Raw genomic sequence first — 23,209 nt, 5'->3', positions numbered from 1 at the left:
TCGAAGCTGGCATTAGATGTGCTCGAGTCTCCTCAAGATCTGTATCTTGCTGTGCAATAGGCGACATAGTCCCCCGGAGGACTTGCGGAAACCGTTCACAAATGTTCAAATGGCTGTGAGCACTATGCGACTTAACTTCTGAGGTCATCAGTCGCCTAGAACTTAGAACTAATTAAAACTAACTAACCTAAGGACATCACACACATACATGAACGAGGCAGGATTCGAACCTGCGACCGTAGCGGTCACTCGGCTCCAGGTTGTAGCGCCTAGAACCGCACGGTCACTCCGGCCGGCAAACCGTTCACAGTGGCCTCCATTGTTGCAGCGCGAAGGCAACCTTCCTTCAGCTAACAATGTGGAAATTTGAAGATTGGTTACGATTCACCTAGGATTGTTACTCATCCAATTCTGGATGGCTTATGTGTAGAATGTTCTGAATGGGAACTTAAAGAAAACAACAGGAGGTTATGTTTTTTCAGTAGAATGTGGCGGCAAGCACACTATTGAAGTTTTCCTTTTCTCTTGCATTAACAATGACAGTTACGTTGCGCACACGGGAGTAATGTCCATCTATCACTAAAACCACTGGATCTTCTTTCGATGGTTTTTCATTGCCCACAAAATGTTGAAATCAGTGTTCAAGGAGTTCAGCAGCAATCCACCTTGACTCATTAAGAGCTCGTATAGCTGCTGGAGGCGCCCCGTCCGTAATTTCTGGCTTCAGTCGCTTCCTGCCGAATATCGGCATTGATTGACCGTCAGTTATTGTCTGGCAGCAGACATGCACATAACTAGTCACCGAAGAACACTCTGTCGGCTGACGAGAGTTTACGCACTTCCCTTTTACCTTTCAATGCAACAATTCTGTGACGTTTGTGCTGAGTAATGGAAATGCACGTTTTACTGAAGTTGAATGTTTTCATTGGGCTATTATTAACTTTAACTAGTTCGAGTTTAAAGATCTCATAGAATTTTAGTAACGTTGCCTTATTGAATTCTTGAATTCTGGCGATTGTAACGTCTTTGTTTTCATTAAAGACAGCTGACAGTGCCTGCCAAGAAGAGACGCATCCACTTACGCCTAGTTGCTGTCTAATCATCTGAAAAAGGATGTCACACATCGTTGCGAACTGGAAGTGTAAAAGCCATTCGACGAAGATCTTTCACGGACAACCCGTAGACATTATTTTCATATGTAAACAGAATGTCACTAATCCGTCTTCTAAGGCTTCAGGCTAAACTATTTTGCCTCTAGTCTTTTTTACACAGTTTTTTTATGTTGCTCGTGAAACTTTAAATGCTTTATTGGCACATTCGTAGCCCAATCTCTTCTCCCTCACTGCTTTGTTGGCGTTTATCATGGCCTCTGTATCTCACTGCTTGCTGTTCCCAATCTGAAAAAGATAAATATTCTTTATAAAAAGTAAAGAAAATCAAATTTTAATAATGTTTCCAAATTTATGAAAATGACCGCTACAATGAAATACGACAAACGCATTGCTATTGCTTTACACGCCAGAAACTACAACATTTGACAAACATACAGCGCAATATTTGAACACAAATCGGTGCTCATACTAGAAATAGCAGCGTAAAACAATGGTTTCCCTGGTTCACTGCAACTGAACGTGCTACACGGCATCACGCGCGCGCTGCTAAGATTTGTTGCCGGCTGTTGAAATCGGAAATTCCTAGGTGAACGGAATTAGCAGCAGGAACGAAGTTCGGGTCCCTTGCCTATATTGACTGCCAAGTTTCATCCGTTATTTCGGATAGTTACATACATATTCTGCGGGTTAAGATCGGGTGATTTACTGGGCCAATCGAGTTGCGGTAAGCACCTTAGTGTTCGGCAGCCCAGGAACGTATGCATGCAATGCTGTAAACATGGCTGTTGCCATTTTTCGAGACGTCAGTGTCTGCAGTATACTGATCATCGTCACACTAAGAGTTACACGACTCATTGGACCATTGGCGCTCTCGACGTTTTGCTACATTTGAAAGAGGGGTAAAATCCCGCCTCTTTGGACCAGCTTCCAGTCAGCTATAGTCCATTTTCTGTGCAGCTTTGCCATTGACAAGGGGTGACACTCGTCTTCGGTCACTGTCGCTGTATCTTTTTACGGCTACAGTACTAAAGCTGTCTTACGTGGGTACGAGTAGTGCACCGTTCCGTGTAGACACGGTGGACAATCCGCAAAGGCACACCCAGCATATCGGGCGACTTCATTGTCCTAACACGATAGCTCTTTTCTGCTGTTCTGTCACGTCCACACTTCGTCTTACTTCGTTGATTCGATTCAGCTTGCTGGTACGTGCACACTACTTCACTGCTATGTGACGGGAGACACTCAAAACCGCAAGGTACCTGTCCTGCAGCGCTTCAAAGCGACCAGTGTGCCTCCTTTAGGGGCCGACTAGTATTTTGTCTGGTAAGCTTACCATTCATGTGGCTAATTGGGCATATCCTGAAAGCAGAGGTGCGTGGTAGAGATAACACGTAATCTTTCTCAGTGGCGACATTTCAGTCGCAGGAGAGAAATCTTTCCAACACAAACTACTTTGACACGAAGAGGACAGTTTCATTGGTAATTGGCTTAGAACTCGGGATAATCAGATCTCCACAATGGGTAAGTCTGGCTGCATCACCTCTGCGTGGTTCTCCGTAAACAGATGTCGTCAGTTTTCTTGCTGCTGGATGCTGTCTAAAGATACTCCGCTTCATAGAGTCCATATCTTAATCAGGTCTTTTTCTGGGTAGTTTTCGAGGCTGTGAGTGGAGTTGTCAGTAGGCATGGTATCTCCATAATAAAAGTACGTACAGATCGATTGATTTCCAGCTGAGAAAAATTCTTTTTCACTACCGGCTCTTTAGCTCCTGCCTACAGTTTGGAACAAACTGACGTGATTTGAAAACCAGAAAAAGGTAGTTGTTAGAGGAGGGAAATTAAGCACGGTAGTATTTTTGTTAGTATAAGGCAGTGAGCACTGGGTTTAATCACGTTTCGTTTTTGCAGTTCCACAATCATCTGTAAAAATATAGATACAAAACCACTCTATATAAACGCTGTTTCAGTCATCCACACCCTCTAAATACATATCTGACACTTTCTAACAAGTCGGGGGAAATCAACAGTAAATTACCTGCGCCACGGTTCCGTCCATGACAGCATTGTGAGACTGCTCTTTGTCGCCAGCGATTAGGCATATGATTTTAGAACTTACTTTCACAGTGACAAAGCATATGTACAGTTACTCTTTGTTCGCTTGCAAGCTATAGCGATTTACATCTAGTAGGAGCTGCGCAAGGAGTTATGTCTTCTTCAAAATTTGATGTTCATACAGATCGATTATTAGGTTTGGAAAAGATTATCCTGGCGTGAAACAACGAATAAAAATAAAAATAAGTAAGGCAAGAAATGCTTTGCTGCAGCTGCGAGTTAAAAATATATAAATAAAAGTTTTGTTTCAACTGAATATTACAGTAACTGGTTCAGGGGGTGCTATAGCTACACATGTTGTTTTAGGATCAACACTTCGGCATCATATGTACTTACCCACGAATCTTCTGTTTCGCAATAGTAAGACGTCTTTCATATTAACACTCGCGTGCTTATTCGTTATCAGTATTCTGAGTAGAAATATCCAGTTTTCTATTACTGACGGGCGTTTGACAACGCATCTACCGCAATTCTGCAGATGGTACGATAATTGAAACGCACCGAGCTTGGCGTACGTACAGAACTACTCGTTTCCTTCGCTCGAGTTACAATCTTGGCATGCATCTTAATTGGCTGTATCGCTTTGAATATGTTTCCCGCTGAACTACGGTTATGAACTGTTTCATCGGCGTCGTTAATCAATAAGGTAAGCAGACAAATGGTCTCCGCATGGATTGAGTCCAGCACCGTCGAAATATCGCCATAGGTAGCGGCTTCAGTAAACGCTATGGAATAAAATGCCAAAGCGATGGAACTACGGTGTGAATCTTGCAGAGTGTGGCGGGCATGTCAGTGGGAAAATTCTTATGAAGTGCGGCTCATCTCCGAAGGAAATAGCTTAGAAGGCGTCGCAGGAGGCCGCTTCTGAGTGAGATTGTCAGTCCAGGAGATTGAGAAAGTTCAGAAAGGAACTACGCGGATTTGCTTGATCAGCGCAAGGCTGTTACAGAAGCGCACAACAAACTAGAGTGGAATCGTGTCTCACGTGTTTGAAACCACTTCTGAAAGTCATGGAACCTATTTACTGTGTGGCCCCCATGAAATATTTTAGTCCTCGAGATTTAACACGTATTCGAAAAGATAGTTTAGAAAGGTGAAGATGCAACACCCGTCCTAGTGAAACCTGATGCCGTAGTTGCAGCTTTACTGTAAACACACATCGTCCGAAATATGTCGAATGATTTAAGAGAACGAGGAAAGTTGTAGAAGATCCTCAACAAATCGCCGACACAAACGGTTCCTTACTACTTACCGGACAGTGTGAGCTCGGTTGCTCTCGGAAACATGAAAAAAGTGAATTTTGCTACTGATACGGGTAAACTGTTATATAAAAGAGGTAGACCGAATATAAAAATTGTTTTTATTCGGCACCAGATGCCGTACGAGAGTCCACATCTATCTATCTGTTTATTTATTTAGCTTTTGGCATTGTATTATTCTAAAAACGTAATGCTTAACAACAAATCAGCATCTAGTACCTCCGTATACGTTGCCGGAAAAAGAATCGCAAGGAGGAGTTGTGCGACAGCAGGAACCCTCTGGTGGTTATCCCCGACCACCATAACTGCAAAATAGTACGTCAGCTGGTGCTCCGACCATATAGCATCATCTGCGAACTGTCTCAAAGAGCATCCGTCACTTTGTACTACATCATTTATATACATTGTAAACAGTAACGGTTCTATCTTACTTCCTTGGGCTATTCCGGAAATTGCCTTTACGTCTGTCGATTTTGTTCTGTTAAGAGCGGCTATTGAGTTCTTAAACTTGTACCAGGGTAATCCCAAAAGTAAGGTATCCTATTTTTTATAAGTACATAGACCTGTTTATTTCTACAATGGTTTACATCAGTTTACAGCTTGAACATTTAGCTATTTTTCGACTTAATCACCGTTTCTGTCGCTGCATTTTTGTAGACGCAGTGGTAGTTTTTGAGCTGAATCGCTTTCGGCCAAATGTTCTTTTAACCTAGGGAACAGGTGATAGTCACTGGGCGCCAAGTCAGGACTATAAGGTGGTTGGGTGATTATGTTCAATTGAAACTGTTGCAGCAGAGCAACGGTTTGCCGAGCGATGTGTGGGCGAACGTTGTCATGGAGAATGTGTACGTCCACGCTCAACATTCATCTTCTCCGGTTCTGAATTGTCCGTTTGAGTTTTTTCGGAGTCTCGCAGTACCTGTCGGCGTTAATTGTGGTCCCAGCGATTCAGCTCCAACGACGAGGTGAGAGAAGAGGTTCATAACTTTCTGAACGGCATCGCGGCGAGCTGGTATGACAGGGGTATACAAAAACTGCCACAGCGTCTACAAAAATGCATCGACAGAAATGGTGATTGTGACGAAAAATAGCTAAATGTCCAAGCTATAAACTGATGTAAACCAGCGAAGAAATAAACAGGTCTATGTACTTATAAAAAAATAAGAGACCTTACTTTTGGGATTACCCTCCTATTTCTTTTACTAAACGACAGTGCGAGACCGTCTCGACTACTTTTTGAATGTCAAGCAACACGGCATCGGTCTGAGCGCCGTTGTCTACAGGTCTATGGATCTCAGGGAGGAACAGAGTGAGCTGCGACTTGCAAGATCTCTGTTTCCAGCATCTATGTTAATTTTTAAAGAGGAGATTTTCGATCTCCAAAAACAACATAATTATTGAGCATAAAACATGTTCCATAATTTTACAACAGACTGACGTCAACGATTTAGGCCTATAATTATGTACATCTGCCGTAAAATACTTCTTTTAAACTGGAATGACCTGCTCTTTTTGTCGCTACGTACCCTTCGTTGCCCGAACGATCTACGACAAACTGCTGCTAGAAGGGCAACAAGTACTTTTGCATAATCTTTGTAGAAACTTAGAAGTATTTCATCTGGCCCGCATGCCTTTCCACTACTAAGCAATTGTAGCTGCTTTTCTACTCCGTGGTCGGTTATCTCAAAATCTGCCATTTCTACGTTCGTACGATCATTGAAAGGAGAGACCGTGTTACGATCTTCCGCGGGGAAACGATTTAGAAAGACAGAATTCAGTATTTCGGCCTTCTCTCTGCTATCTTCCTTTTCGGTGCCAGTATGGTCAGTTAGTGTATGAACAGGTAATTTAAAATCTCTTACTGATTTTACGTAAGACCAAAACCTCTTAGGGTTTTGAATCACAAGGTTGTCAAAATTTTACTTTCAAAGTCACTGAACGCTTCTTTCATTGACATTCTTACTGATTTTCGCTTGGTTCAGCTTTTGTTTGTTAAGTAGGTTTTCACTTTTTTTGAATCCGTGACGGTCTCTTGTTTAGATAGCTGTTTTCTAACACGACTATTGAAGCACGGTGGGTCTCTCTCATCCCTTAAAATCTCGCTCGGAACATACTTTTGAATTTTTTTACGTTTTTGCTCCATATCCTCGTCCTCAGCACTGACTATTTTATGCTGACTTCTCAGATACTCTGCAGTTTGTATCCTGACACTCTTGCTAATCAAAAAATATCTTCCTATCTTTCTTAATATTCTTTGTAAAACACATAGTTATTGTTGCTATCACCGCCTAATGGTCACTGATACCTTCCTCGACAATAACTAATTAGATAAGTGCAGGACTGTTCGCTGCCCGGAGATCTAAGACGTTACCCCCACGAGTTCGTTTTCTAATTATCTTCTCGAAGTAATTTTCGGTCAAGACATTAAGTATAATGTCATACGAATCCCAGTTTTGATGGCTTGATCCTCCCAAACTATGCCTGACAAGTTAATGTCACCCCCCCCTCCCCCCTCTTACAGCGGAATCATTAGGAAAATTACCAAAGATATTCTGCAAGTTTTCTCCGGAGCGCTCTACCACTACAGCTCCTGACCCAGCCTGTGTATAAAAGCATTCGATTACCATATTCAGAATCTGTGATAACCTCACTAGACACTATCGAATTCTTTACTGCAATAAATACGCCGCCACCGTTGGCGACTAACTTATCTTTACGACAAATGTTCCAATTTGAAATTAGGATTTCGTTGACATTCACGTCCGATTTCAACCAACTTTCTGTTCCTAATACCTGTCTGCGCCTTATAACCTTCAATAAGCGATACTAATTCTGGCATATCTTTCTTCAATAGATCTGTAATAATTTGCCACAGAAAGTCTTAATAAATCTGTATAATTGCGTGGTATTACATTTAAGGCTGTCGTGGTGTGTAGACTATTCCTTGAAGTTTCGGACGAATTTCCATATGTCGGTAACTTCTTGCCACGATATCTGGGCGCAGAGCCTTCTGCCCATCTTCAGGCGTACAGTGGCCAAAGTACACTCAGTTACTCTATGTAAGGTCCTGATGGCGCATGCATGGTCTAATCGAATTTTGCTGCGCAAGCGTTACTTGAGCGCTTGCACTTACGTTGTCAATTTGTGCTTTGATCTGAACGCCCTCCGTTGTGGAAGCTCGCCTCGCCGATGTCACATCGATTATCTTCATTCGATAAAATCACGGAACGATATCGGCTGCGCAGTGCACGAGGTTTTCCAATGAGAGGATTCCATGCAGTATCCAACTGGCAATCAGCGTCCCGATTGACAAGGTGATGATGTTTGGTTTGTGGGCCGCTCAACTGCGCGGTTATCAACGCCCGTGCAAATGCCCGACCTTTACTCAGTCCAATCTCACCACTTTGACGAATGATGATGAAATGATAAGGACAACACAACACTCAGTCCCAGGGCGGAGAAATTCCCCAACCCGGTCGGAATTCACAAGGTCATCAGACAAATTCATTAATGATGGAATTCCAAGAGTTCCAAGAAACAACGACGCGGTCCCATGGAATTTGAGAAGTAAATAAAATTTTTTTGATGTGGCCTAGGACTTCTGCCAGCACTCTGATATTGAATCATTAAGTTCGGTGGAAAAGTTCCTTCAACGTTCCTCATCGAGCATTTTTATATTTTGCTAATTCTCTGATTGATTTGCTTTATTCATAGCATGCTTTGACTGCAATAAATAATTATTTCAGATCAATACAGCACAGGAATTAATCAGTACATCCTCCACTGCATGAGACATTTTTGATTTCTGGAGTACTTTCTTGGTTCCGCATCAGAACAAACATGCGACTTTGCTGCTGTGTAGGTCATTCCTAGGTAGGAAAGTTTTTTTCATTACCGCAACAGAATTGCCCCTGCAGGACTGAGGACAGGGAAGTTGACAACTCGAGTGCATAAGATATTGAGAATAGGTGGGATGCAGTATCACCTAGCAATCATGGTGTAGTAGTTCTAAGTTCTAGGGGACTGATGACCACAGCTGTTAAGTCCCATAGTGCTCAGAGCCAAAACGTTAGTCATAGAAGTCAATTGTACTGTTCTGGGTCGTTCTTCGTGCCAACACATTCCTGTCGTCCGTTGATTCTGCGGTACAACACATTTTATACGAGATCCTGCTTTTCCATCAAAGTTCAACTAGCGACGATCACAGAGCGCATTTCCCAGAAGTCATTTCAATCGGAGTCTCCGAGTTCCTGCGGTTGGATTGAGAAAGGAGGTAGGGATTTCAAATAATAGACCTTCGTGGTTTCGAATTCCATTTACAGAATATGACATCACTTAAAGTTCAGAAATTTTTTTGATATGGTAAGAATAGTGGGTTTCACCTTGACGAATAGTCACAGTTGACTCAAAATAACGGCCAGCCTGTACTCACAACCTTATTAAGCGACAAAAAACCAGCGTCAAGTGGAAATATGCGATTATTTGTTTCTGAAACAGTAGTTATCGGTAAGTTCTCCTGCTCCTTATGCATTCGATACGTTCTGTGACGTTCATATCATGTCAGCAATTTCCTCATTAGTATAAATCGTTGTTGACCAAGAAAGCATTTGCAAATTAATGACTATTGGACAATGTATACATTTTACGAGCAGCAAATACCAAATGAATTTCGGCGTGTCTCCCAATACGCCTGATGTATGCAGACTTTCGTTCCACTGTCTTTATTCAAATCCTCAGAAGGGCAGTTAATTCATATCTCCATTCTTAGGAAGCATTTTATTGTTGAGAAAAAGACAAAGTTCTGGGTGGTGCATCATTCAATCACCCATAAGACAATCAGAAAAAAATGTAATTTCTAATACATTTCTACTCGAAGATTTCTCTGAAGAGCTAGGAAATAATTATATCACTGAATTACATAAACTGCTCAAATTTTTTTGTTCCATCCACATGATTTGCATAAGTTTCTTTTTTTACCTGAAACATCTTAATGACAAGCAGCATTTCGCAACTCACAACAACCAACAGTCAATGGAACTGGTGGTGAGACAGCTACTCCGTAATTGTATTCGTGTACCGTTTAAATATTCGTCACCCGCCCTACTTTCTGTTACTGCCGTTATCAGTTATGTTTTGTACACATTGTAGAAGTTATATAGTCAGCAGACGAATGGGTTAGTCAGCGCGAAGTAATTCTCTTATCGCCTCGAGCCGAGGTTGGCGGAATCGACCCATTAGGATAACAGAGTGCATTAGCTGCCCGACTTCAAGATGGCGGTCGGGCACGCCATGTAGTCTGAAAAGTTCCACGTTTCCTTAGCTGACTAAAGTCAGTGGCAAATTTTAAACACGCAAAACTCACATAAAGAAGTCTTCATTGGGGGAGTATAGGGGGATTCGGGATGACGTGGACACAATTTTCATTTGGTCGATGAATTAAAGCTTGCTTTAAATGTGGTCAAATTTATGTCAATGCGGATGGGTTGGAGATACATCCATGTAGCGTTGGATAACAACGGTATGCTGTCTGACTCAATTTTGTCGATTAAATATCCAAGCTAACGTTGCACGAGGACATGAAATGGAAGGAACACGTAAGGCCGATAATAAGTAATAAGAATGGCCGACTACGGTCTATTTAGAGAGTTCTGCGAAAGTATAGCGCACCTATAAAAGCATACAGAACGTTTGCGCGACCTATACTTAAGTACTGCTGAAGTATTTAAGATCTCCAACTGGTCGTATTAGAGGAAGACATTGAAGCAATCAGGCGGCGTGGCGCGGTCGGTTCGATCAATATTCCGTGAGTATTGCTGCGAAACCCTGAATGGAAGAAACAACTCTTTACACGAAACACTGTTGGTGAAAGTTAGATAAACTTGCAGAACGGTTCTGCTGGCTAAAACGATTACCTCGCGTAAGAAACGTAAGGGGGAAAAAATGGGACATAGAGCTCGTATAGAGGCAGACAGGTAAACTCTTTTACCGCGATCCATTTGCGGCTGAAACAGGAAAGGGAATTACTAACAGTTGTGGGATGTACCCTCCTCCATTCACTGTACAATGGCATGCGGAATATGCGAGTAGTTGTAGGTACGTTATTAATAAGTCAAGCAGGAATAATTTTCTACCTACTTAGTTTAGTCAAGACTTGGTCTCCGTCCACAATTTTTACCTATCACATTTGCCTCCAATAACGAATTAATTATTGCTTGTTGCAAAAAAATCTTCAAATGTGTGTGAAGTCTTATGGGACTTAACTGCTAAGGTCATCAGTCCCTAAGCTTACACACTACTTGAATTATCCTAAGGACAAATACACACACCCATGCCCGAGGGAGGATTCAAACCTCCGCCGGGACCAGCCGCACAGTCCATGGCTGCAGAGCCCTAGACCGTATTGCTTGTTGCCTCAGGTTGTCTTCTACCAACCTATACCTTCTTTTAGGCCATTTGTACCATAAAGCTCCTTTCTCTCTTTTTCTGTTCAGTTAGTTATTCGATCTATGCATCTAATCTTCTGTTCTTTTCTCGTCTTTGCTGTTTATCGACCACATTTCTCCCCCACACAAATAATTTCAGGGAAGATTTCACAAAAAATAAATTTGCATCACTTGTTAGCATATTTCTCTTTTTCAGAAAAGCTTCTTATTGTTGTCATTCTTCATTGTATGTCCTCTACATTTCTGCCATCCTCGCTTATTTTACTGCGAAAAGTAGCAAAACTCTGTCACAGCTCTTAATGTTTCATTTCCAAAACTCTGTCAGCGTCGCCCGACTTAATTTGATTACACTCAGTTGCCCTTGTTTTAATTTTGTGGATTTTCGTGTTACAACCTCTTTTAAATGTGTTACCAGTCCGTTCAACTAATCTTCTTAGTAATTTACCCGTTTCTGGCAGAATTACAATGCTATCCAAAAAAACTTTTTTTTTAAAATCTACTTCCCACATTTCAGTTCATTTTCCAAATATCTCCTTGGTTACTTTTACTGCTTGCTCTATGTAAAGGTTGAATAAAATGGGGGATAGCCTATAACCCTTTCTCATTTCCTTCTTAGCTTCTGCCTACCATTCATGAACTGCTTTTAGAACCGCGTTCTGGTTTCTGTACAAGTTGTATACAGGGTGTTACAGAAAGGTACGGCCAAACTTTCAGGAAACGTTCCTCACACACAAATAAAGAAAAGATGTTATGTGGACATGTGTCCGGAAACGCTTAATTTCCATGTTAGAGCTCATTTTAGTTTCATCAGTATGTACTGTACTTCCTTTTCACAATCAACATGTGTGGGCTGACGAGAATCCGCACGCAGTTGTGCATTCACGTCATCAACACAGATTTTCTGTGAACGTTTGGGCAGGCATTGTTAGTGATGTCTTGATTAGGGCCCCATGCTCTTCCACCTACGCTCAATGGAGCAGGTTATCATGATTTTGTACGGGATACTCTACCTGTGCTACTAGAACATGTGCGTTTACAAGTACGACATAACATGTGGTTCATGCACGATGGAGCTCCTGCACATTTCAGTCGAAGTGTTCGTACGCTTCTCAACAACAGATTCGGTGACCGATGGGATTGGTGGAGGCGGACCAATTTCATGGCCTCCACGCTCTCCTGACCTCAACCCTCTTGCCTTTCATTTATGGGGCCATTTGAAAGTTCTTGTCTACGCAACCCCGGTACCAAATTTAGAGACTCTTCGTGCTCGTATTGTGGACGGCTGTGATACAATACGCCATTCTCCAGGGCTGCATGAGCGCATCAGGGATTCCATGCGACGGAGGGTGGATGCATGTATCCTCGCTAACGGAGGACGTTTTGAACATTTCCTGTAACAAAGTGTTTAGGTCACGCTGGTACATTCTGTTGCTGTGTGTTTCCATTCCATGATTAATATGATTTTCCGGCCGCGGTGGTCTTGCGGTTCTAGGCGCGCAGTCCGGAACCGTGCGACTGCTAAGGTCGCAGGTTCGAATCCTGCTTCGGGCATGGATGTGCGTGATGTCCTTAGGTTAGTTAGGTTTAAGTAGTTCTAAGTTCTAGGGGACTGATGACCACAGCAGTTGAGTCCCATAGTGCTCAGAGCCATTTGAACCATTAATGTGATTTGAAGAGAAGTAATAAAATGAGCTCTAACGTGGAAAGTAAGCGTTTCCGGACACATGTCCACATAACATATTTTCCTTCTTTGTGTGTAAGGAATTTTTCCTGAAAGTTTGGCCGTACCTTTATGTAACACCCTGTATAACCTTTCGTTTCCTGCACATTATCGCTGATAAATTCCAGAATTTCGAAGAGTGTATTCCAATCAACTTAGTCTAAAGCATTATCTGAGTATACCCAAATGCTACAAATGTCGGTCTGCCTTTCCTCAGTCTATATTCTAACATAAATTGTAGGGACTGTATTGTTTCATATGTTCCTAAGTTCCAACCTGCACGAATAGCAAGAGGGAGGCATTAGGTTCTGGAGCCACAATATAATTAAGTACCATCTGCCTGATATGAAGCCGTAATGGGATCGCTTCATACAGCAGACGAAGAGGGTGCTTCTCGTAGGCGCACAGCCTGCGATGAACTGGCAGCAGCGAGCGAGAAAGTGGACACCGGGCGAACAAAGTGCAAATCGTGAGCCGGAGAGCGCCATTAGGAGCAAGCGGCAGACGAACAATGGCTGACCGGTTCAGTGGCTGCCGGCTCTGCAGGCAGCGAAGTTCAGGGAGTGTAGGAGGCACTGTACCCTTAAGGCGTCGGCACACAGACCGTGCTGTCGAACGTTAACGTTGAGCGTGCCGAGTTCAACGTGCTGGTGAACACTCAGAAACGATGCGACTTGTGCATACGGTACGTGGGCCCAAACGTGCTATACGCGATCACAACGCACATTTCCTCCATTGCCCATAGGCTAGTCACGTTGTTCTACAAGTAATATACACAAATAAAAACTTCAATATCCATGTGCATGTTTTAAGGCGAAAAGAAAGTACTATGTCCAATAAGTAAGGACACAGGCTTATAAAAGTTCTATTACAAACAGTGTAATACAAATTTGCATTTGTTCTCCACATAAGATAAGCATTATTTCATCATTCTCACATTTTAGTAAAACCCTAAGGTCATTCTTACTTGATCACTGTTCCTACCCAGTAGCAGAATTTTTGCTACATATGAATTACGAAACGTAAATGAAAAAGGAGAAAAATATTGTTATACAAGTAGCGCAAGCTATCCTGTAGATCAAGCCAATCAAACAAAACTCACTCCTCAAAAAAGGTGAACTTATATTTATATAACATCAAATACTATAGTACATACTAATATTAAACTAATAATAATGCGTGGGGACCTATTACGCGAATATTAAGGGGAACAAAATTAGACGTGGCGAGACGCGAACCAATAGAAGTCAGTGACGCTACTCACTACGCTAAACTGACAACAAATATCGCACAACCAATCCTAATATATTGCCACTTACTAAAAGCTTTAATCGTAGTTATGTTACTAATTGAAATTTAATTATAACAAATTGTACCAAGAAAAATGCGTTTTTGGTGGATCCTCTGTGTGTCGTTGCCTTCAAATGGCACACTCTCATATCACGCAAGTAACTATAATACTTTTGCCACGAATAAGATGTTTCTCATTTTTTTTTTTTTTTGCAACGAATCACACACTTAACAACGGGTTTTCGAGTGATTCTCAATTTGCTGGTGCTCAGAAACGGCATATATACGTATAGGCTTGAAATGAATGCCAATATGGCCGCTACAGTCTGGAACCGCGGGACCGCTACGGTCGCAGGTTCGAATCCTGCCTCGGGCATGGATCTTTATGATGACCTTAGGTTAGTTAGGTTTAAGTAGTTATATAAGTTCTAGGGGACTGATGACCTCAGATGTTAAGTCCCATAGTGCTCAGAGCCAGCCAATATGGCGCCTCACAACTCTGTGCTGAAGGGAGATGGCGCGCATGTGACGTAGGTGGCGTCTTCCCATCTGATGGGCCAATGCTCAGACGCACGCTCAGAATATCTAACCTGCTAGATATTTCCTTGCACGTTCGGGAAGACTCCCGAACGTGCTATTCCACGCTTTGACGTCAGAAACTCGGCACGCTCAACGTTATGATGCACGGTCCGTGTGCCGACGGCTTTAGGCTTAGGCAGGCACGTCTACAAACAATTCACAGACACTTCGCAACGAGTACACAATATTGTTGTGAATCTACCTCAGCACCTGGCGAGCCAGCCAGTGCGCGGTAGTGTCTCAGGACATACTGTCTCATTATTATTTGACCCCATTTCTTCGTCAATCGCGGATGGTGCACAGAAAAAAAAAAAACGACTCGAGATACGCATCCGTATACGTATAAATGTCTTCAATACATAGACGTCACCATTTAGGTAAGACGCAAGACAGGAGTACGTTTCTTGGCTCACCTCGGAACGCACGTCCTCAAAATTTTAAGAATAAGCCTTCAAGAGAGACATCAGATGCTTCCATATTTTCATATACATCGTGTTTCAAGATTAATAATAAATATTTGAGGTGGTGGTAATATAGACTAATTCTAATAAAAACTTCCTGTAACCTGTCTCTAATTTTTATTTGTTATAGATCTACAACACTCATAATTTAATCCAAACAAATACTCACAGAAGGCGTTAAGTGAAACAAATGATTAAATTCAAAGTTGATTTTCAGAAACACCGCCTACGGCCTCAGTGCACTTTTGAATTCTCTTGACAATACCACGTGTAGCCTTTCTGAGGTCTTCTTGCCATTCTTTCACGAGCGCTTCGCTATTGTCCATCCATTGATCAATTCGTCTCTTGTGTTTACTTTGCATTCCAAACATCCCCACAGGCAAAAATCTGAAGGGATAAGGCCCGGTGATCATAGCCAAGAAACGTGACCATTTCTGCCGATCCATATCCTGGGGAATATTAGGTTTACATAATTTGACACCTGGTGACTAGATTGTACAGAGGCGAATCATGCCGAAACCCATTCTTATAGCCAAAGCAACCTCTTCCCATAATGCGGAAAGCTCATTCACAAGAAAGCCCTCATAGATAACCGAGCCTGTAAGACGATGCAACAATGCAATTGGCAAAGTCAACTAATTGTTTATCGTACTGACACACACATTTACACACAAGCAATTTTGAGAATGTCTCCATAATGGTTTTCATCAGACCACCCTTAGGAGTTTCGGGTATTATTTGTACCGCTGCCAGTGGAAGTAGTTTCATCAGTGAACCATAGTAATGGTATTCCTAGGCTATTAATAAAATTACAGTAGTCTACCTTCATCTACTTCTCGAAAGCGGGGAATCCGCTGTCAATGACAAGGATATTTGTCGTGCATATCTAATGTCCGACCTATTTTTGTATGGTCAATATTGATACGTGTAGAAATTCTGGGTGTGCTTGTGGGCCTGCGTCCTACTAATTAAATAATCTCTTGTATTCATGCACAATCTGTTCATTTGACTTCTAGGCATTGCACCAATCTTATGCACTGAAAAGAGGAGTAAACACTATCGAATCTGTCACTCTGCGTTTAGGAAATAGTCCACTGCATTTTCTACAAGCAGCAGCAGTGTTCTCATTATAACCCCTTACACAAATATTGTATTGGCAATCTCTGTAATCAGTAAAAATTGGGTGCATGTTCTGTGGAATGTTTTGTTTGAAGTGGCCTACACTACCATCTCCTAAAATATTTACTATTCCCCCTGAAACATCTGTATCCTCTGTAAGGTATTTTACGGTTCATAGCAAAGTGTGCTTTGTACCCATATTATTGATATTTTTTCGCCCACTTGGTTCGCGTATTGAGCGGTTGAAAAAGGACTCTCTATGTTTCTGCGCGCGTCCTAATCTCTGTTATCTCATTCCCACGATCCCCACGTGAGATACACGCTGGAGCCAACAGAGGCGTTACACAATCTTCATTGCCACCGGGAACCTAATTTTACCCGACAACGTTTCGCGAGAAAAATGTTGCCTGCCTTCCAGATATTCCTGCTTAAGTTGCCTGGACATCTCTTTGACAGTTTATATTGGATACACTGACCCTTGACGAGCCCAGCAGTGCATCTCTGAATTCGCTCGATGCCTGCTGTCACGCCTGCTTCAGATAAGGGCTGAAAATGCTGAATAACTACTCTAGAACTCTTGATCTTTCTAACGATTCTAAAAATTTCATTCGCCTTTCCTACTACTAATTTTATATGTTTGCCCAATTTCTCAATCATTCGTAGTATTCTCCCATATATTTGAAGGGTGTGACAGGCTGTAACAGTGTACTGTAAGTGAATACTGGTTGATCTTATTTTGTTTACATTAGTGCCGCTCGGCATTAACCAAGCGGTCTCAGGCGCAGCAGTCATGGACGGTGCGGCTGGTCCCGGCGGAGGTTCGAGTCCTCCCTCGGGCATGGGTGTGTGTATTTGTCCTTAGCATAATTTAGGTTAAGTAGTGTGTAAGCTTAGGGACTGATGACCTTAGCAATAAGTCCCATAAAATTTCACACACACACATTTTGTTATTAAGACAAAAAAGTTGTTCAAATATGTGTGAAATCTTATGGGACTTAACTGCTAAGGTCATCAGTCCCTAAGTTTACTCACTACTTAACCTGAATCATCCTAAGGACAAACACACACACCCATGCCCGAGGGAGGACTCGAACCTCCGCCGGGACCAGCCGCGCAGTCCATGACTGCAGCGCCTTAGACCGCGCGGCTATTATTAACATTCTATAGCATTCATCCACATTTAAAGTAGTGTTTCCAGTCATATCTACCGGAAATCAATACATATTATACACTGGGGTGACAAAAGTCACACTTACAGTTGGCGGTAGCATCGCGTACGCAAGATATAAAAGGACAGTGCATTGGCGGCGCTGACATTTGTACTCAGGTGATTCATGTGAAAAGGTTTCCGACGTGCTTACGACCTTACGACGGGAATTAACAGGCTTTCGACGCGAAAAATTACAGTTGGAGCTATACGCATGGGACATTCCATTTCGGAAATAGTTACGGAATTCAATATTCGGTGACCCACAGTGTCAAAAGAGTGTCACGAGAATTTAAATTTTCAGGCATTACCCCTCATCGCGGTCAACGTAGTAGCTGACGGCCTTCACTTAACGACCGAGAGCAGTGGCGTTTCCATAGAGCTGTCAGTGCTAACAGAAAAGCAACACCGCGTGAAACAATCGCGGAAATCAACGTGGGACGTACCACGAACGTAGCCGTCAGGACAATGCAACAAAATTTGAGGTTATTAGGCTCTGTCAGGAGAGGCCTGGTGCAAGTGCCTTTGCTAACAGCGCTTTGTCGTCGTTTTCAGCAAATAAGTGTGTGTATAGAAGAGCATCTAAGGGTGCTTGCAGCTGGTTTTTAATATAAAACAAACGAAGTCACCTACGAACCAGTCCACATTTAGTGAATTTTACCTAAGATTTATAAAAAATATATTTATTTTCAATTAATCGAACTTTTCCAGCCACAAAAAGCTGTATAAACTCCACTCTCCTCCCCAGAATGCACCGGACGTCCTCGAAACTAGGACAGGTCTGGGGAAACCCGGACCTATGGCAACCGTAGTTATAGCATACTTTCTCCCATGTCAGCTTTTCGCTTTAAATTGTAATAAACCCCATACAATCTAGTTCATGACTGAAAAAGTTGTCCATTGTGTTCTATCCATTTTTACAGTCACCTTGTTCCTTTCCTCGATTAAAATCAAAAATTCTTTTTCTTTTTGCTATGTGGTTGCAGATGATTTCACTGACTATCCTGCATATTACAGAGGAGGGTGATGCCTCTTTAGGCTCTTTTTTAATATATTTCTTGTTTCCTGTTAATTACAGTATGCAATAATTGTTCCCGTATCAATGGAGCATTAAGAGTAGGGAGGATTGTTACACAGGGCGGTCACCGTGGCAACACCATAAGCTTTTACAACGGTGAAATTAACCCGTCGTGTTTAATCATGCGTTGAATCTACGTGGGAAATGAAGAGAAAAACCGTCCATTGAAATACGCGATGATTTCGCAGTCTACCTCAGCACATATCGGGAGGCGAACATAATTTGCTTACGGTACGGCCAGTAGCCGTTCGTAGAGCTCGCCTTCAAGTCGTCCCTTCCTCGGTCGGGGCAGGCATTTGATATCCCGCTGCAAGCGGAAACAGCCGTTGTTGAATGCGTAAGCTGAGAACGCGGTTTTGTCTTAATGGAAGGTTTCACGTATCAAGCTTGCTGTTTGTACACTTTCTGAGCGCTGGCCATCACCGAGGGGGTAGGCGAAGGAGCAGCAAATGGGCATCTTTAGTGCTGAATGCGGCTCCCAAATATGGAATAAACACAGATGAGCTAGCTGCTAAAATGATGAGAGAATACCAAGAACATTTTCATTCCAGTTGCTAGAGCCCATGATTCCATCATAACAGATTTCGAAAAGAGAAGGAAAGATTAGGATTTGACGTTCCGTTGACAACTATGTCATTAGAGATGAAGCACAAGCTTGAGTTGAGGAAGGAAACTGAACGTGTCCTATGGGAAATACCCAACGCGGCCTTCGCTTTAGCCGTAGCAGTACCAAGGCATTTCCTATAACACGCGTTACCAAAATAACAACGCACTTCCAGTAACGTGTACTAACGACTTTATGACCACCACAAAAACTATTTAAAAATGCAGATTTCATTCACTGTTGTTGTCTTTTACTCCTAACATGCTTTTTAAAGAGAAAGGTGTGGTACTAAGGCCCTGAACTTGAAAATACTGAATACGACGTTCATTGGCAAAGTGACATCTACTATTGAGACTTAAATTTTTGGTCAAGTTTAACTGGAAAATTTAAAACATATATGGAATCTGGTAGAAAAATTAATTAAAGAGATATATATTTTTCAAAATTTTGAAATACAAAAAAACTGCCTAGATTACAATATTATCAAAAGGTGGGCGTAAAAAACTCCCCACCCCTCCTCACCCCTTGTTACTGTATGGACGGACAGGGACTTGAACCGCCATCCTCCCGAATGCGGCTCCAGTCTCTCGCTACTGCGTCACCTAGCTCGTTAACCGGGCTAGACTGCTGTCGTTAGGAGTGCACCAATGAGATATGATGCGATTGTCAGCTCGGCTCCCCCTATGTTACCAGTTCCGCTGCGAAAAGCATTGTTCTTACCAGTTCTCCAGTAGGAAACTTTTCCGGACTTGAAAGTTTGTCCTGTGTCAAGAAAAAACGTAACTATGGCCCTAACTTCAAGAAAAATTAAGAACACAGTCTCGAATTTCGAATTTCTTATGTTACGACTTAAATATTGATAAAATTGGAAAAAAACATCGCCGTTTTCCGAAACCTACGCATGGCAAACGAAATTTTGAAAAGTTTTGCCAATCAACGGAAAAACATTTTTTCTGTGATTTCAGTGGTTTTAGAGACATGACTTGATAAGTTTTAACCTGTATCGCGGCCAGGAAATTTCCATCTATTAAAACATCAGCTTAACTTCGGTCCTAATTAAAATTAAGGACACATTTTTGACAGACGGAGAAAAAAAATACAAATCTATAGGACACGCGAATTTAAAGATTTTTCCACGATTTTGGTGGCAAATAGGTTTAAAGTGATTTTTCATCGTCTTGGAAAGCGGAATGCTGTGTGGTTTACCTGCAGACAGCTGTTTTTATTTGGCCTTCAGAGTGAGAGCACTATTTAACCGTCAACAAATACGTGAAGGCTTTAACTGTTAAAAGAACATATTACTTCATAGTAATCAAACAAATATTTCTGCACCATTAGCAAAAAAGCAAAAGCTTATTAATCTCTTAACACACAAATAATACTGGTAATTAAATTTTTCTCTACAAGTGGTTCAAATGGCTCTAAGCACTATGGGACTTAACATCTGAGGTCATCAGTCCCCTAGACTTAGAACTAATTAAACCTAACTAACCTAAGGACATCACACACACCCATACTCGAGGCAGGATTCGAACGTGCGACCGTAGCAGCCGCGTGGTTCCGGACAGAAGCGCCTAGAACCGCTCGGCCACAGTGGCTGCCTTTTCTGTACAGAAAATGTTTACAAACGGGTTCGTTAAGTTAGAACTTATTGAAACACTAACAATTCTTGATTGACCATTAAAAACGCTGATTGCACCTTCTCTGTAAGTGTTAGCTAGGTTTTAAAGTTTCTAACTAAAATAAATCTTATCAGACGTGTAAGATGTGTCTTGTCATTCTTTGTCAGAACTCTAGTAAGGTTTGACGGAAATGGTACCCTTAGTTTTCTCAATTTTGAGAGAACTTGTTCTCTATGTTGCTGGAATTTGAAACAAGAAAATATTAATTGATTAATATCTCCAACGTCTGAATAACTGCAACCACATACGTGTGATATTCTCGTTATATGCGGTGCAGATGAGCAGTGAGACTGCCGTGATCGAATCTCATGCGGCTGATTGCAGAGCTAGCTTGCCGTGTACTGACATGTTATGAAACCAAGGCACGCGAGATATGTGACACTGAAATGATCCGTAATAATTTCCTTTATTTATGTGATCAAAAGTATCCGGACACCCACAAAAGCATAGGTTTTTCATATTACTTGCATTGTGCTGCCACCTACTGCCAGGTACTCCATATCAGCGACCTCAGTAGTCATTAGACTTCGAGAGCAGAATAGGGCTCTCCACTGAACTCGCAGACTTCGAACGTGCTCAGGTGATTGGGTGTCACTTGTGTCGTACGTCTCTACGCGAGATTTCCGTACTCCTAAGCATCCCTAGGTCCACTGTATCCGATGTGATAGTGAAGTGGAAACGTGAAGGGACGGGTGCTGCACAAAAGCGTACAGGCCGACCTCGTCTGTCGACTGACAGAGACCGCCGACAGTTGAAGAGGGTCGCAATGGGTAATAGGCAGACATCTACCCAGACCATCACACAGGAATTCCAAACTGCTACAGGATCCACTGCAAGTACAATGACAGTTAGGCGGGAGGTGAGAAAACTTGGATTTCATGGTTGAGCAACTGCTCATAATCCACATATCAGTCCGGTAAATGGCCGTCCGGGTTGGTCGAGCGGTTCTGGGCGCTACAGTCTGGAGCCGCGCGACCGCTACGGTCGCAGGTTCGAATCCTGCCTCGGGCATCGATGTGTGTGATGTCCTTAAGTTAGTTACGTTTAAGTAATTCTAAGTTCTAGGGGACTGATGACGTCAGAAATTAAGTCCCATAGTGCTCAGAGCCACTTGATTTGACGTCCGGTAAATGCCAAACGACGCCTCGCTTGGTGTAAGGAGCGTAAACATTGGACGATTGAACAGTGGAAAAACGTTGTGTGGAGTGACAAATCACGGTACACAATGTGACGATCAGATAGCAGGGTGTGGGTTTGGCGAACGTCATCTGCCAGCGTGTGTAGTGCCAACAGTAAAATTCGGAGGCGGTGGTGTTAAGGGTGGTCGTGTTTTTCATGGAGGGGGCTTGTACCCCTTGTTGTTTTGCATGGCACTATCACAGCACAGGCCTGCATTGATGTTTTAAGCATCTTCTTGCTGCCCACTGTTAAAGAGCAATTCGGGGATGGTAACTGCATCTTTCAACACGACCGAGCACCTGTTCATAATGCACGGCCTGTGGCGTAGTAGTTGTACGACAATAACATCCCTGTGATGGACTGGCGTGCACAGAGTCCTGACCTGGATCCTCTAGAACACCTTTGGGATGTTTAGGAACGCAGTATTCGTGCCAGGCCTCACCGGCTGACATCGACACCTCTCCTCTGTGCAGCACTCCGTTAAGAATGGACTGCTATTCCCCAAGACACCTCCCAGCCCCTGATTGAACGTGTGCCTGCGAGAGTGGAATCTGTCACCAAGGCTAAGGGTAGGCCAACATCATATTGAATTCCAGCATTACCGATGGAGGGCGCCACGAAATTGTAAGTCATTTTCAGCCAGGTGTTCGGATACTTTTGCTCACATTCGATATTTCAATTCCTCTTCCCAGTGGCACCAAACTTCTACTTTTTTAAATAAAAAATTTGTGAATGGTAATTGGATATCAAGCAAACAGTAATTATCGCAACAGTTTCGCAACTTGGGACTTTAAACGTCAGACTAATTGTAATCAGGCCTTTTGATAGGGTGCGGCGGCGCTTCCGCCCTCGCTGCTGCGCCACACGGTGTTTTTCCTTTTTAGACTGTAGACTGACTCGTGAGCTCGGCCCCCGCACACAATACTGCTCATTACTCTCGCGCTGCGCTCGGTTGACGCGAACCGCCCGCCGCCCGCCGGTCGCCTATTAGGTCCGCCGTCGCGGGTTTGACAGCTGCCGACACGTGCCACGCTTCCAGGAAATTGGCCATCTTCCACTTACAGCGACTACTCGCTTCGAGGAAATTGACAATCTTCCACTTCAAAAGCTCCTCGCCTTTGAAGTGCGGTGCCAAAAAATTTAAGAAAGAAAATGGTTCACACCTCCGCCTTTGCCGGTACTCGCTGTACGTCGTGAGAGGGAAGTAGAACTGAACTCACTTTCTCTTGTAACAGTATACCTTATGATTGTCAAATTGAATCAGGCGATACTGGCGATATTAGAATAAGGAATGAGATACTAAAATTAATGGACGAGTTTTTGTAATCTGGGCAGCTACATAACTGACGCCGATAGGAGTAAAG

General features: G+C 42.7%; 1 protein-coding gene across 7 annotated transcripts in view; it reads left to right on the top strand.

Moving 5' to 3' along the window:
* LOC126365733 (multiple PDZ domain protein) overlaps positions 1 to 23,209 on the top strand; it is a 2,074,088-nt gene that overhangs the window by 1,884,076 nt on the left and 166,803 nt on the right. The window lies entirely within an intron of this gene.

This window comes from Schistocerca gregaria, chromosome 4, assembly GCF_023897955.1.
Source record: "Schistocerca gregaria isolate iqSchGreg1 chromosome 4, iqSchGreg1.2, whole genome shotgun sequence".
Lineage (NCBI taxonomy): Eukaryota > Metazoa > Arthropoda > Insecta > Orthoptera > Acrididae > Schistocerca > Schistocerca gregaria.
The sequence above is the reverse complement of the archived record's forward strand: the minus strand, read 5'-3'. Positions and strand labels throughout refer to the sequence as shown.